General features: G+C 45.5%; 1 pseudogene; it reads left to right on the plus strand.

Annotated features, from left to right (window-relative positions):
* LOC146782675 (vomeronasal type-2 receptor 26-like) overlaps window positions 1–14,541 on the plus strand; it is a 42,645-nt pseudogene extending 28,104 nt beyond the window's left edge.
* Window positions 14,542–15,302: the final 761 nt, after the last annotated feature.

Below are 15,302 nucleotides of genomic sequence, written 5' to 3' on the forward strand. Positions count from 1 at the left end.
GAAAGAGGCAAGTGAGGTGCAGAAAGAACCGAGAGAGGTGCAGAAAGAGGCAACAGAAGTGCAGAAATAAATAAACAAAGGTGCAGAAAGAGGCAAAAGGGGTGCAGAAAGAGGAGAGGGAAGTGCAGAAAGAAGCAAAAGAGGTGCTCAAAGAGGTAAGAGGGATGCAGAAAGAACCAAGAGAAGAGCAGAAAGAAGCAACAGAGGTGCAGAAGGAGGCACGAGGGGTGCAGAAAGAGGAAGAGAACTGCAGAAAGAAGCAACAGAGGTGCTGAAAGAGGCACAAAGGATGCAGAAAGAGACAAGACAGGTGAAGAAAAAGTAACAGAGGTATAGAAAGAGGCAAGAGTGGTGCAGAAAGAGGGTAGAGAGGTATAGAAAGAGGCACGCGAGTTGCACAAAGAGAGAAGAAGGGTGCAGAAACAGGCAAAAGGGGTGCAGAAAGAAGCAAGTAAGGTGCAGAAAGAGGCAAGAGAGTTACAGAAAGAAGCAAGTGAAGTGCAGAAGGAGGCAAAAGAACTGCAGAATGAGGCAAGAGAGGTGCAGAAAAAGGCAAGTGAGGTGCAGAAAGAAACAAGATAAGTGCAGAAAGAAGCAGCAGAAGTGCAGAAAGAGGGAAGGGGTGGCGAGAGAGGCAAGAAGGGTACAGAAAGAAGCAAGACAGGTGCAGAAAGAAGCAAAAGAAGTACAGAAAGAAGGAACAGAGGTGCAGAAAGAGGCAAAAGGGGTGCAGAAACATGTAACAGGGATACACAAAAGGCAAGAGAAGTGCAGAAATAGAGAAGAATGGTGCACAAAGAGGCACGAGGGGTACAGAAAGAAGCAATGAGGTACAGAAAGAAGCAACAGAGGGACAGAAAGAGGCAAGAGAGGTGCAGAAAGTAGAAGAGATTTGCAGAAAGAAGCAAGAGAAGTGCAGAAAAAGAAAGAAATATGCAGAAAGAAACAACAGAAATGCAGAAAGAGGCAAGAGAGGCGCAGAAGGATGCAAGAGTGACTTGCACACCATTAGTACCAATTTAACACCCACATTTAGCAATAAGTAACAGGTGATCATTCTAGGTTTGCACAGTGTCTTCCACCATGCTGTAACACTTGTCACTGCATTGTTGGTAAAGTTTGAGCCGTTTGAGCTAGAAACAAGGATTTTTGTTCAAATCTGCAGATTGGGGAGCAGATGATGAATGATGTGGCAAATACGGAAAATGTATAATTGTGCGAAAGTCGTTGCAGCCAAACAGTCGCATAATTCCAGTGGCCCTGCTCATACCTCTGACTAGGTCCACAAGTGCTCCTCAGTGATTCCTTCTTTTTTTGTCTCACTGAGTTCATAGTTGAGTGTCTATGGAAATGAGAAAGACTAAACCTGAGGTTACCACTCCACAACAAAGACTACCATACCACATAATTACTCTCCATAACACATAATCTCACTCTACATAATTCCTTAAATGTCACATACTTTCTATCCACATAATTTCACTGCACAACATACCACATAATTCCACTACACACAACGTACATCCACTCCACTCCACTCCACTCCAAAAAACATTAGCAAAACACTTTTACCTTTCCAACGCCAATAGCTCTAAGTCTCGCAAATGCAAAATATATTACATTGCAAACGCTTCTTTAACTAATAGTCACAGTGGCAGAGTGGTGGAGAAAGAGATCTGGGCCTCTGACAAGCGCTGAGGAATTCCACTGCATAGGACATACAGGAGGTACCAGGAGGGCTTCTTGGCCCCCAAAGTCCCTCAGGAGTAAATTGGACTTCATCCCCCATCCCGTAGTCTGCCAGGAGGCATGTTTGCAGAGTGGTTGAGAAAGGGGGGCGTGGCCTCCGAAGACGTTTTAGCAATCCCACTGTTTGGGACTTATTGGAGGTAACAAGAGGGATTGTTGGCCCCAAGGACATCTTTGTGGGCCAACTACCCCTTCTATTACCTCCAGTAAGTCGAACACAACAGGATTGCTAAGTTCTCAGAGCAGGCCAGGAACAAGTTCTGTGGTATGTGAACAGACGGCATCATTGGGGGCCCATTGCAGGGCTTGATAAATTGAAGATTGTGTTTAGCTGGCGGAACCCACTGTTGGTAATATCTTACAAGCACTACAAGTCCCAGGAGGCTTTTTGGACTAATCCATTAGAGGGAGGTATATAACTGTAGGAGAGTAGGATCTGCTTCACATGGGTACCCACACTTTTTGCTGGTGTTTCACTGTTTTTCGACTTTAGTCTGGCTGTGGCCCTGCTAATGAGGACCTCAGCCTAGCTGCTCTCTAAAATGGTTTCCATGTACATTAGGTACATTTCTAATTGGATTCTGGAGTGCCTTATAAGCCCCTAGTATATGGTATACTATGTACCAAGGGCTTAGGTACCTCAGAGGCCTACCAGGGGCTGAAGCATGTATTATGCCACCCCTGGGAAGCACTCCAAAATGACACCACAGGTCTGCTACTGCAACCTGGGTAAGGTGGTGCTTGCACCCATTACAGTGGTATAGGCTACCTACATCCACCTATATATACAGACACATATAAAACTATAAGTCACTCCTATGGCAGGCCTTGACAATCCTGAAGACAGATTGCTTGGTTTTGTGTGAGTGGGTCCCCAAGCATGAGCTGAGCCCCTCTGCAGCTTTCGGAAATACTTCCTTATGGCTGTTCTGTGATATAGCCATACCATATACTCTTAAGTGCATTATAACCTTGCGGTAAATGCTAAATTTGGAATGGCTGCATCAAAACATGTCGTGTGTGGTGTCAAACATCTTGGAATACTACCCCCCCCGCCAGTCCTGGTGGCGGGGGTAGCATTCCACCCTTCTAGAGGGAGAGACATGTTCACACTGGTCTACCCGGTTAAAACTTTCCAAAGCCCTGGCATCACAAAATGGAATGCCACTGCCACAGACACGGGTCTGGCCTCCTGCTGCTGACCGAAACTCCGGCAGGGGAGGCCTGGACAATAGGTTTCCTGTCACAGGGAGGTGTAACCACCTCCCCAGACAGGCAGATGTGTATTGGGGCAGGGTGGATGCATTCAGAGAATGCCTTTGAGACACTGCCTGGGGCATACAAGGTGTCCCTGGGCATAGCCCAGTTCAAATCAGTTGCAGGGGCACTCAGCCCCTGCTCTGGCATGAAACTGGACAAAGGGGAAGGGGTGTAACCACCCCCTCCCCAGGTCCACCCATAGGTGGGGCCTTATAGTTAGTCCAGCCTCTAAACTTGGTTTAAGTATAGGAACCCAGTCCCTAGGACTTCACATTACCCTGGACGAAACTCTGCAACATACATTCTGGACCTTTGATGTTCTATCCTGACTAGAAGACTGAAGAAATATCCCTTGGGGTGAAGGAGTGACTCCCCTGCTTGGCAGACACCAAAGAAGCAACTGACCAGTCTGTATTGCTGAAGCTCCCGCCGGACGCCAAAGTCTTTGCATCACAAGAGGTAGATTTCCAGACTTCCCCGAGGCTACCCTGAGTTTACAGCAAAGCTGAGGCCCGTGACTATCGTGGGTGACATGGAACTATGACCCCTGGACACCATGATCTTTTGCAGCAATAGCATCTTACTGGTCTTCCTTGAAGTTGTGCTTTGGGCTCCGAGTAGCCCCAGCCTTCAGCACTTCCTGTGTCGAAGATTGCTGGCCTCCACTCCACGAGTGACCCATGGGCCAGTTTCAAGTGTGACCGCTTGAGGCTCCTTTGCGATCGCTAGCCCCTTGGCTAGTGGGTCCCCAAGAAGGCAACTCATCTTTTAATTGGGCTTCCCTGGTTGCTCCAGACGTGCCCTGACTTACCCTTGCTGGGTGAATCCCTCAGACCTTGCTGGTCTGATCCGCAGTCCTTTCTCTATTTCCAAGAGAATTGCCGTTGCCAAGGCTTGTTGGGTCCAATCTGGTCGCCAACCCTGCAGCACTCGACAGACTTCGTGGGACAGCTCAAATCCAGCTCCTGGTTGTCTTCAGCACCTCCTGGATCTCATAGCTGAAGAGTCAAAACACCCATCAACTCACCTGAAGCACCCGACATCTGTGGGCATTGGTCCATCGTGCCCCTGGTCACTGGCAAGTAACCCAGACTCTGTCCCTTCTGCTTTCAGGTTCCTTCCATCCTCAATCCAGGCGTGGATCCATCCGGACAATTCTCCTCTTCACGTCAGCAGCACTTCCTGAGCAGCTTCCATTGAAATTGACGACGCGACCCGACATCAAAGGACACCCAAGCACCCGGCTTCCCTGGGTGAGGTAACTCGAGTACTCCGGTGCTCCCGTGGGTGCTAGCCCTAGAACTGTCTAAGTCCAAAAGGGTTTGGTCCTGAGACCATTCTAAGTGTCCTTTATCTTTAAATTTACAACCGCGACATTGCCCATAGAAGATAACGGGAACCCGCGGCTGTGTTCTCACACTGCACACGGCCCCCGTGTCACTACCTTGGGTGGTTCCTTGGGGTCCCAGTGATTCTACAGGCTCTAGGCCTTGTGTCTAGTTCAGTCGTGCTTCTTATACCACTTTTTTGCTATATGGTTTGGTACGCTCCTAGGGCCCAAACGTGTATTGGTGCTATTACTGTTGATTACTGACTTGTAACTTAAGTACTTCGTACTCTAGCCTCATAAAGAGACAAGAGGGGTGTGTTTAATCTTAAATACATATATACCTGGTGTGGTTGTCCTTTCATTTGATCATCCAAGAGATTATAGACTGGTTTACATTCCTTCAAGACTTAGCCTGTAGGCTGCTCTCCATAGCTACCACTAGGGTAGCTTTCAATAAAGGTTGTCTTTAACCAATAAGGGGTTGTTTGGACTGATACAGGGTGCCCACTAGAACTAGTGGACAGCATATATCAGGCCAACTTCTCACAATAACATCATGACGTGTGGTGCTCGTTTCTACCGCCTTTTAAGCAGCCCGTGAACAAGAAGCATTGGAGCCTCGAAACGCGTAGGGCGACGACAAAATTCCCGAGGATTCTGCTGATCTTAACCCTAAATTAGATCATGCGAGTAACGGCTGGGTCTGCCTGTTCTTGAGTGCACTTCAACTGCGGACAGTCTTGTTTGATGACATATTCCGGCCTGTCTTGTTCGGGAAGTTGCTCCGCCACCAAAATGCAGTGTGGAATGTCGATTGCAGATACACGGCAATGACTTGGCAGAGGAACAGGTTCCCAGGAGGCTTTTACGACTAATCCATTAGAGGGAGGTATATAACATCATGACGTGTGGTGCTCATTTCTGCCGCCTTTTACACAGCCCGTGAACAAGAAGCATTGGAACTACGAAAAGCGTAGGGCTACGACAAAATTCCAGAGGACTCTGCTGATTTTAACCCTAATAAATCTTGCGAGTAATGGCTGGGTCTGCCTGTTCTTGAGTGCATTTCAACTGAGGACGCTCTTTTTGATGACATATTCCGGTCTGTCCTGGTCGAGAAGTTGCACCGCCACCAAAATGCAGTGTGGAGTGTCGATTGCGGATACACAGCAATCACATGACAGATGAACAGGTTCTGTGGTATACGAACTGACGGCGTTATTGGGGGCCCATCGGAGGGCTTGATAAATTGAAGATTGTTTTTGGCTGGCAGAACCCACTGTTGCGAATATTCTACAAGCACTACAAGTCCCAGGAGGCCTTTGGGACTAATCCATTAGAGGGAGGTATATAACATCATGACTTGTGGTGCTCGTTTCTGCTGCCTTTTACACAGCCCTTAAACAAGAAGCATTGGAGCTTCGAAACATGTAGGGCTATGACAAAATTCCTCAGGATTCTGCTGGTTTTGACCCTAATAAAGAGTAACGCTGGATCTGCCTGTCCTTGAATGCACCTCAACTGCGGACGCCCTTGTTTGATGACATATTCTGGTCTGTCCTGGTCAGGAAGTTGCCACGCCACCAAAATGCAGTGTGGACTGTCGATTGCGTATACACGGCAATCACTTGGCAGAGGAACAGGTTCTGTGGTATTCGAACTGATGGCGTCATTGGGGGCCCATTGGAAGACATTATAAATTGAAGATAGAGTTTGGCTGGCGGAACCCACCGTTGGTACTATCCTACGAGCACTACATGTCCAGGAGGCTTTTGGGACTAATCCATAAGAGGCAGGTACATAACTTCATGACGTGTGGTGCACGTTTCTGCTGTTTTTTACACAGCCCGTGAACAAGAAGTAGTGGAGCTTCGAAACGCGTAGGGCTACGAAAAAAATCTAGTGGATTCTCCTTGTTTTAACCCTAATAAAGATCTTGCGAGTAACGCCTGGGTCTGCCTGTTCTTGAGTGCACTTCAACTGCGGACACTTTTGTTTGATGACATATTCCGGCCTGTCTTGGTCGGGAAGTTGCACCGCCACCAAAATGCAGTGTGGACTATTGATTGCAAATACACGGCAATTACTTGGCAGAGGAACAGGTTCTGTGGTTTATGAACTGACGGCGTCATTGGGGGCCCATTGGAGGGCTTGATAAATTGAAGATTATGTTTGGCTGGCGGAACCCACTGTTGGTAATATCCTAAGAGCACTACAAGTCCCAGGAGGCTTTTGGGACTAATCCATTAGAGGGAGGTATATAACATCATGACGTGTAGTGGTCGTTTCTGCAGTCTTTTACACAGCCCGTGAACAAGAAGCATTGGAGCCTCGAAACGCGTAGGGGTACGACAACATTTCTGAGTCTTCTGCTGGTTTTAACCCTAATAAAGATCTTGCAAGTAACGGCTGGGTCTGACTGTTCTTGAGTGCACTTCAACTGCGAATGCTCTTGTTTGATTTCATATTCTGCCTGTCCTGGTCGGGAAGTTGCACCGCCACCAAAATGCAGTGTGGACCGTTGATTGTGGATACACGCCAATGATTTGGCAGAGGAACAGTTTCTGAGTTATACGAACTGATAGCATCATTGGTGGCCCATTTGAGGGCTTGATAAATTGAAGATTGTGTTTGGCTGGCGGAACCCACTGTTGGTAATATCCTATGAGCACTACAAGTCCCAGGAGGCTTTTTGGACTAATCCATTAGAGGGAGGTATATAACATCATGACGTGTAGTGCTCGTTTCTGCCACTATTTACAAAGCCCGTGAACAAGAAGCATTGGAGTCTCGAAACGCGTAGGGATACGACTAAATTCCTGAGTCTTCTGCTGGTTTTAACCCTAATAAAGATCTTGCGAGTAAAGGCTGGGTCTGCCTGTTCTTGAGTGCACTTCAACTGCGAATGCTCTTGTTTGATTCCATATTCCGCCTGTCCTGGTCGGGAAGTTGCACCGCCACCAAAATGCAGTGTGGACTGTTGATTGCGGATAAACGCCAATCATTTGGCAGAGGAACAGTTTCTGAGTTATAGGAACTGATAGCGTCAATGGTGGCCCGTTTGAGGGCTTGATAAATTGAAGATTGTGTTTGGCTGGCGGAACCCACTGTTGGTAATATCCTATGAGCACTACAAGTCCCAGGAGGCTTTTTAGACTAATCCATTAGAGGGAGGTATATAGCATCATAGTGTGTGGTGCTTGTTTCTGCCGCCTTTTACACAGCCGGTGAACAAGAAGCATTAGAGCTTCGAAACTCGTAGGGCTATGACAAAATTCCCGAAGGTTCTGCTTGTTTTAACCCTAATAAAGATCTTGCGAGTAACGCCTGGGTCTGCCTGTTCTTGAGTGCACTTCAACTGCGGACACTCTTGTTTGATGAAATATTCCGGCCAGTCTTGGTCAGGAAGTTGCACTGCCACCAATATGCAGTGTGGTCTGTCAACTGCGGATACACGGCAATCACTTGGCAGAGGAACAGGTTCTGTGGTATACGAACTGACGGCGTTATTGGGGGCACATTGGAGGGCTTGATAAATTGAAGATTGTGTTTGGCTTGCGGAACCCACTGTTGGTAATATCCTACTAGCACTACAAGTCGCAGAAGGCTTTTGGGACAAATCCATTAGAGGGAGGTATATAACATCATGACGTGTGGTGCTCGTTTCTGCCGCATTTTACACAGCCCATGAACAAGAAGTATTGGAGCTTTGAAACGCGTAGGGCTACGAAGAAATTCCTGAGGATTCTGCTGGTTTAAATGCTAATAAAGATCTTGCGAGTAACGACTTGGTCTGCCTGTTCTTGAGTGCACTTCAACTGCGGACGCACTTGTTTGATGACATATTCTGGCCTTTCCTTGTCGGGAAGTTGCACCGCCACCAAAAAGCAGTGTGGACTGTCGTTTGCGGATACACGCCAATCACTTGGCAGCGGAACAGTTTCTGAGGTATACGAACTGACGGCATCATTGGGGGCCCATTGGAGGGCTTGATAAATTGAAGATTGTTTGGCTGGCGTAACCCACTGTTGGTAATATCCAACGACCACTACAAGTCCCAGGAGGCTTTTGGGACTAATCCATTAGAGGGAGGTATATAACATCATGACGTGTGGTGCTCGTTTCTGCCGCCTTTTACACAGCCTGTGAACAAGAAGCATTAGAGCTTCGAAACGCGTAGGGCTATGACAAAATTCAGGAGGATTCTGCTGGTTTTAACCCTATTAAAGATCTTGTGAGTCACAGCTGGATCTGCCTGTTCTTGAGTGCACTTCAACTGCGTTCACTCTTGTTGGATGACATATTCCGGCCTGTATTGGTCGGGAAGTTGCACCGCCACCAAAATGCAGTGTGGACTGTCGATTGCGGATACACAGCAATCACTTGGCAGAGGAACAGGTTCTGTGGTATACGAACTGACGGCATCATTGGTGGCCCATTGGAGGGCTTGATAAATTGGAGATTGTGTTTGGCTGGCGGAACCCACTGTTGGTAATATCCTACGAGCACTACAAGTTCAAGGAAGCTTTTGGGACTAATCCATTAGAGAGAGGTATATAACACCATGAAGTGTGGTGCTCGTGTCTGCTGCCTTTTACACAGCCTGTGAACAAGAAGCATTGACGCTTCGAAATCCTTCGAGCTACGACAAAATTCCCGAGGATTCTGCTGGTTTTAACCCTAATAAAGATCTTGCGATTAACGGCTGGGTCTGCCTGTTCTTGAGGGCACTTCAACTGTGGACGCTCTTGTTTGATTACATATTCTGGCCTGTCCTGGTCGGGAAGTTGCACCGCCACCAAAATGCAGTGTAGACTGTCGATTGTGGATACACGGCAATCATTTGGCAGAGGAACAGGTTCTGAGGTATACAAACTCACGGTGTCATTGGGGGCCCATTGGGGGGCTTGATGAATTGAAGGTTGTTTTTGGCTGGCGGAACCCACTGTTGGTAATATCCTAGGAGCACTACAAGTTCCAGGAGGCTTTTGGGACCCATCCATGAGAGGGAGCTATATAACATTATGACGTGTGGTACTTGTTTCTGCCGCCTTTTACACAGCCTGTGAACAAGAAGCATTGGAGCTTCGAAACTCGTAGGGCTATGACAAAATTCCAGAGGATTCTGCTGGTTTTAACCCTAATAAAGATCTTGCGAGTAACGGCTGGGTCTGCCTGTTCTTGAGTGCACTTCAACTGCGGACGCTCTTGTTTGATTACATATTCTGGCCTGTCCTGGTCAAGAAGTTGCACCGCCACCAAAATGCAGTGTGGACTGTCGATTGCGGATACACAGCAATCACATGGCAGAGGAACAGGTTTGGTGGTATACGAACTGACGGCGTCATCTGGGGCCCATTGGAGGGCTTGATAAATTGGAGATTGTGTTTGGCCGGCAGAACCCACTGTTGGTAAAATCCTATGAGCACTACAAGTCCCAGGAGGCTTTTGGGACTAATCCATTAGAGGGTGGAATTTAACATCATGACGTGTGGTGCTTGTTTCTGCCGCCTTTTACACAGCCCGTGAACAAGAAGCATTGGATCTTTGAAACGCGTAGGGCTACGACAAAATTCCAGAGGATTCTGCTGGTCTGTCTTGGTCAGGAAGTATATATATGAACACAAACTTTTGTCCGCAGGACGAAGCCACACTTGTAATCAAGGTTTGCTTTTAAGTTAAGGCAAAGACAAAATCATATTTCATTTGGAATCAATGCATTTATTGCCGTACGCGTTTCAGACTATCCTCAGTCCTTGATCACAGGCTGCATATGATATCCACAACTGCCGTGAAACACCAGTTTAAATTACAAATTTTCTACGTAGCACCCTAAAGTGGGCCTCACAGGTGAGTTAGTATCCAATTGCATTCTGGAGCTGGTGGTTCGATTTTTCAATTTCCCTTCACTGTGTGCTGCAGATGCCAAACACTAAAATCATTTCCATCGCCCTCCAGTGTGTTGTCGGTTTTGTCAATGATGAAATGATTTACTGTTCCTTGACCTTCCGAAACTTACTCTGCCCAGTGAAAGTTAAATGGACCTGCATTCCTTTCCGGTGGTGGTTCAGGCTTTACGGCAGTACCACCATCACACTTTATCATAAATTTTTGTCCACAGTACAAAGCCGCACTTCTTGTCAATGTTTTCATTTAAGGCAAAGACAAAACCATATTTCATTTGGAATTAATGCATTTATTGCTCACGTGTTCCAGACTATCCGTAGTACTTGCTCATAGGCTGCATCTGACATCCACAACTGCCACGAAACTCCAGTTTATTTTACAAATTGTCAATTTATTACTCTCAAGGGGGCCTCACAGGTGAGTTAGTTTCCAATTGCATTCTGGAACTGGTGATTTGATTTTTTTTCAATTCCCCTTCAGAAGACTTTGTTCCTTTCCTACCTTGGAATGGATGGCACTGTGCTAATGCTTAAAAACTTTGCTAGAAAAACAGACATTTGAGTGAGTAGATTCAGAGTGTTGCTGGTGTTGAAGGGTGCTCTATACAGAAGCTGCTCTCCACCTAAACCTGGGAACTACCCAGAGTTCTCTTCTTCGATTGCATAATTTATGCATCACTCTAACCCCGAATGGATAATATTTTCATGTATTCCAAAGGCAAGTCCCATCAGAATGTGCTGAACTCGCAGTGGGTGCATCTGCTCATGTGAGGGTAGGCTCACGAAACATAAGCATCTCCAGAACTTCACAGAGCACTCACGGGGTCGACTTGATATTCTTTTAATTAAAGCAAACGTGTTTTAGCGATTTATGCCTTCCTCAGTGCTTACAAATAAAAAATACGGCATATTGCTATCACAGTCTTTAAAATGTCACAAATTTGCGCCATCACTCCTCAATAGGCATTGAAACATACAGGGACTACAGTTTACATTTTAGAGCTTACAATGGTGCCTAATGTATAGTCCCACTACATCCAGCATGCCAGTGACCCCTGCCTATTGAGAAGTGATGGAACATTGAGGCATTCAACCACAAAACAACTGTATTATGAGGAACATAGGGACCATTATGTGAAAAGCTTTTTAATAACATCATGCTAACATGGCGCCGGTAGTTACAAACATTTAGTTAAGGCGGCTCTAGTCCCTTATCGTTGGTCATGGAGTCCTCCAATGAGAGCAAAGTAGTAACATTTTAAAGACCGTGATGGCAATGTGTGATATTTTTAAAAAAGAAATGGCGCATGGCCCCCCTTCACTTGAAAAAAAATAAAAACAAAAAAATGTCCGGGCCCTGGGGGATGGGGTCCCCGGGGCCGAAATTGGCCTGGGGAGTGGTGCCACATGATCCGCCTCTCCTTTAAAAATGAAATATAAAGATAGGCCTAACCCCGGGGGATGAGGTCCCCGAGGCCGAAATCGGCCCTCTCCAGTTTCATATAATAACAAAAAAATGAAACAATGGGTCAGGCCTTTAGGGATGTGGCTGCAAACGTGCCTCCTGGCGCACTACTTGTTGGGGGATAAAGGCCCCTTGGCTCTAGAGGGACCTTGGGGGCCAAGAAGCCCTCCGGCTACTTCCTGTAATTCCTACTTAGTGGAATTCTTGAGAGCTGGTCGGAGGCATAGACCGCTTTCTCCACCACTCTGCAAATGTGACTGCTACTTAAAAAACCTTAGAAATTTACAAAAACAAAACAAAGGTTACAAGGACGTTACAGTTAGCAAATAGAAATAAAAAACCTTAGAAATTCCCTTAAAAAAACAAAGGTTACAGGGACGTTATAGTTAGGGTCAGATTTTACTCATACAAAACCAGAGAAATTCAGCTGTTATAGTTACCTGAGTTAACTATAACTCGTGCCCCTGCAATGCACTGCTTATGTTCTCAGATATTACATCACTCATGACATGGTTGGAAAACCTGCAGTAATCCCTCATCTGGCTCTTTCCGGCTGAGGGATTACGATGGCAGATTCCCACTGCCATTCTGTGCTGGTCTTTCCGACATAGAAAGGCATTGGGAATGTGTCTTTGGAGGCCCCACAATGGCCCCCATGGCTGCAAGGACACCGAATGGTGGCATAGGGGGCACCATTGATCCCTGCACCAGGTGACAGGTACCTTGAAGTGCCTGCCACGGGGTGCAGGGATGAACTGCACCCCTGCTCTTTACAATGAGAGCATGCATTCTGTTCGGAATGCATGCCCCCATTGTAAAGTATAGGATTGTGACCAAACAGGTCTCGGTCGCATCCTACTTGCGGAGCTGGGACGGACGACAGGAGGTCATTCGGTTCCAGAGTCCATCCGACATCGGAATCGGCCCCTAAGTATATAGTATGTGGCTTAAGTCACACCCTTTATGTTTGAAGGTCACATTTTCAAAGAAGAAAAATGCTTAGAATTTATAGATTGGTATTGTCAAGCATGATATGGGCCATGTTCCACAGTTTGCACATCATGGCTATTAAGGGATTACTATGACCAAACATGAAATTATTTTAGAATAGCTGTTTACATGATATATCACACCAAATGGGAATAACAGACACCACCTGCTCAAAAGCAAACACAGGTTAGGGAAATGACCCCACTGGGGTAGCAGGATTAAATCCTAACATGAGGGGAACTGATATGGGAAACATCAAACAAATGTGGAGGATGACAAGTGATGAATGGCACTTACTGAAAGGTAGAACCTAACAAATACTACTTTGTTAGGCAATTTGACTTTCTTATAATTCTTCTTATATGAACCTGGAATGACTGTTGGAACCTTTGTGAGAGCCGAGTTCCACCCTGCCAGTGTATTCCAGCCACCACATGCCTGGACATCTTCATAGGAATCTATGGTAAATTAATCTACACCTTCCCCAGTCTCTATTCAATCTTACTTGTGCAGATTATGGGCCTTTTGGGAGATTCCTGACACGTGTGACCCAATCTGGATAAGGCAGTGGAATGTACACAGCATTGACAGCTGAGCAGGGCAAGGTATATGTGTACATGTTGATGCTGCAAGCTACAGTGGAGGAATATTCCTTTGAACTTCTTAAAGGTAAAGAATTCAAAAATCCAATTGAGCTGTGGTTGGTTAGAAGGGACCACTAAAGTGGGTGCCAATGAATAGATGTTGATGAGGGAAGAAGAGATGGTGGAAGAGTTTTTCAATGTGCTAATTTTGGAACAGTCTATATAAATCAATCTTTATAATTAGGTTATCTAAAATTATCTGTATTGTAGTAAACATCAAGCAAATATGTGCCCTTCACACCTTGATCAGTCCATGTTCTTAAATTCAATATTTATTTTTAAAACATGTCTTCTCTTACAGATTCCAGTAAGTGTTGGCCATGTCCAAGTGACCAGTGGCCCAATGAGAGACGCAGTGATTGTGTGCCAAAGAGATTAGAGGTTCTTTCCTACATTGATCCTATAGGAGCAACTTTGTCTGCTCTCGTCATACTCTGCTCATTCATAACAATAGTACTGCTGATCATCTTCATCAAATTTCAAGACACTCCAATTGTGAAAGCCAACAACAGGAATCTGACTTTTCTTCTCTTGGTGTCTCTTGTGTTGAGCTTTCTTTGCTCTTTACTCTTCATTGGCGAACCTCAACCAATATCCTGTTAACTGCGCCAAGCTGCTTTCGGAATCTTGTTTGTTCTTTGTGTATCATGCATTTTAGCCAAAACCATCATGGTCGTCATTGCATTCAATGCCACAAAGCCAGGCAGTAATATGAGGAGGTGGCTAGGTCTTTGTGTACCCATGATTACTGTCTCAGTTTCAACTGTAATTCAAGTCCTCATCTGTGCCACCTGGCTTGTCCTTTGCCCACCTTTCCCAGAGAAGAACATGAAAATGAAAACAGGGACGATTATCTTGCAGTGCAATGAATGTTCAACGATTGCCATGTGGTGCATGCTGGGATACATGGGTCTTTTGGCTTCCATTAGCTTCGTGGTGGCCTTCCTGGCACGGAATCTGCCTGACAGTTTCAATGAGGCCAAGTGGATAACATTCAGTATGCTTTTGTTCCTCAGTGTGTGGTTGTCCTTCATCCCAGGCTATCTGAGCACACAAGGGAAATACATGGTGGCGGTGGAGGTCTTTGGCATTATCTCTTCTTGTGCTGGAATAGTTGTTTGCATTTTTTTACCTAAGTGCTACATAATATTGCTACGACCTGACCTGAATACCAGAGAACATCTTCTAAGGAAATAAGCTTTATGTAATAGAAAGATAAATACAATTAAGGAAACCATGGATCTATCACAGTGCAATTTTACTATGTGTTGTATGCTTTAAGGACGATTTCAAGAACATTTGAAGTTGAGTGCCCTTAGAGGAAATCTACTTTTGTAATGGTCGAAGATTCTGTATTAGATTTCTTTACTAGCTTTTCTTTACAATCACAAACTCAAGGATTATGAGTAAGGCTCCAGTTTTTCTGTTTTTACTGATTTGTCTGGATAAATACAAACAGAAAACAATCTATTTTTCTGTCTGTATTTCTTTTTAAACATGGAAAAATACTGAAAATCATTTTGGGGGGGAAGATTCTCACTACTGTTAATTCATGTGGCTAGGTCAATAGCAGGCAGGCAAGGTAAAAAAAAAACAAATAGTTCCAAAAATGTTTAAATAACAGGCAGATAAGGTAAAAAAATAATGCAAATGAAGCTTAAATAATTGCAGCATTACAGCTGTTTAAGCCGTTCTACAATGCAAATGATTTCAGATGGCTAAATTGTACTGTAAATGGCTAAACTTCATTAGGTATTCAAACATGAGTAAACATTTGTCAGTTAACCCCTTTGCTGCTAGGTCTCAACAACCCCCTCATGCTAAGCCTTTTTTGGGCTATTTGGGGTAACTCACGCTTAGGCCCCTATAACTTTTTGTCAACATAAGGTATCCATGCCAAATGTGCGTACTTTTCTTCAAATATTTTGAGGATTTTAAAGGTACCCAGGGTTTGTGAA

Source organism: Triturus cristatus, chromosome 12 (genome assembly GCF_964204655.1).
Source record: "Triturus cristatus chromosome 12, aTriCri1.1, whole genome shotgun sequence".
NCBI classification, from domain to species: domain Eukaryota; kingdom Metazoa; phylum Chordata; class Amphibia; order Caudata; family Salamandridae; genus Triturus; species Triturus cristatus.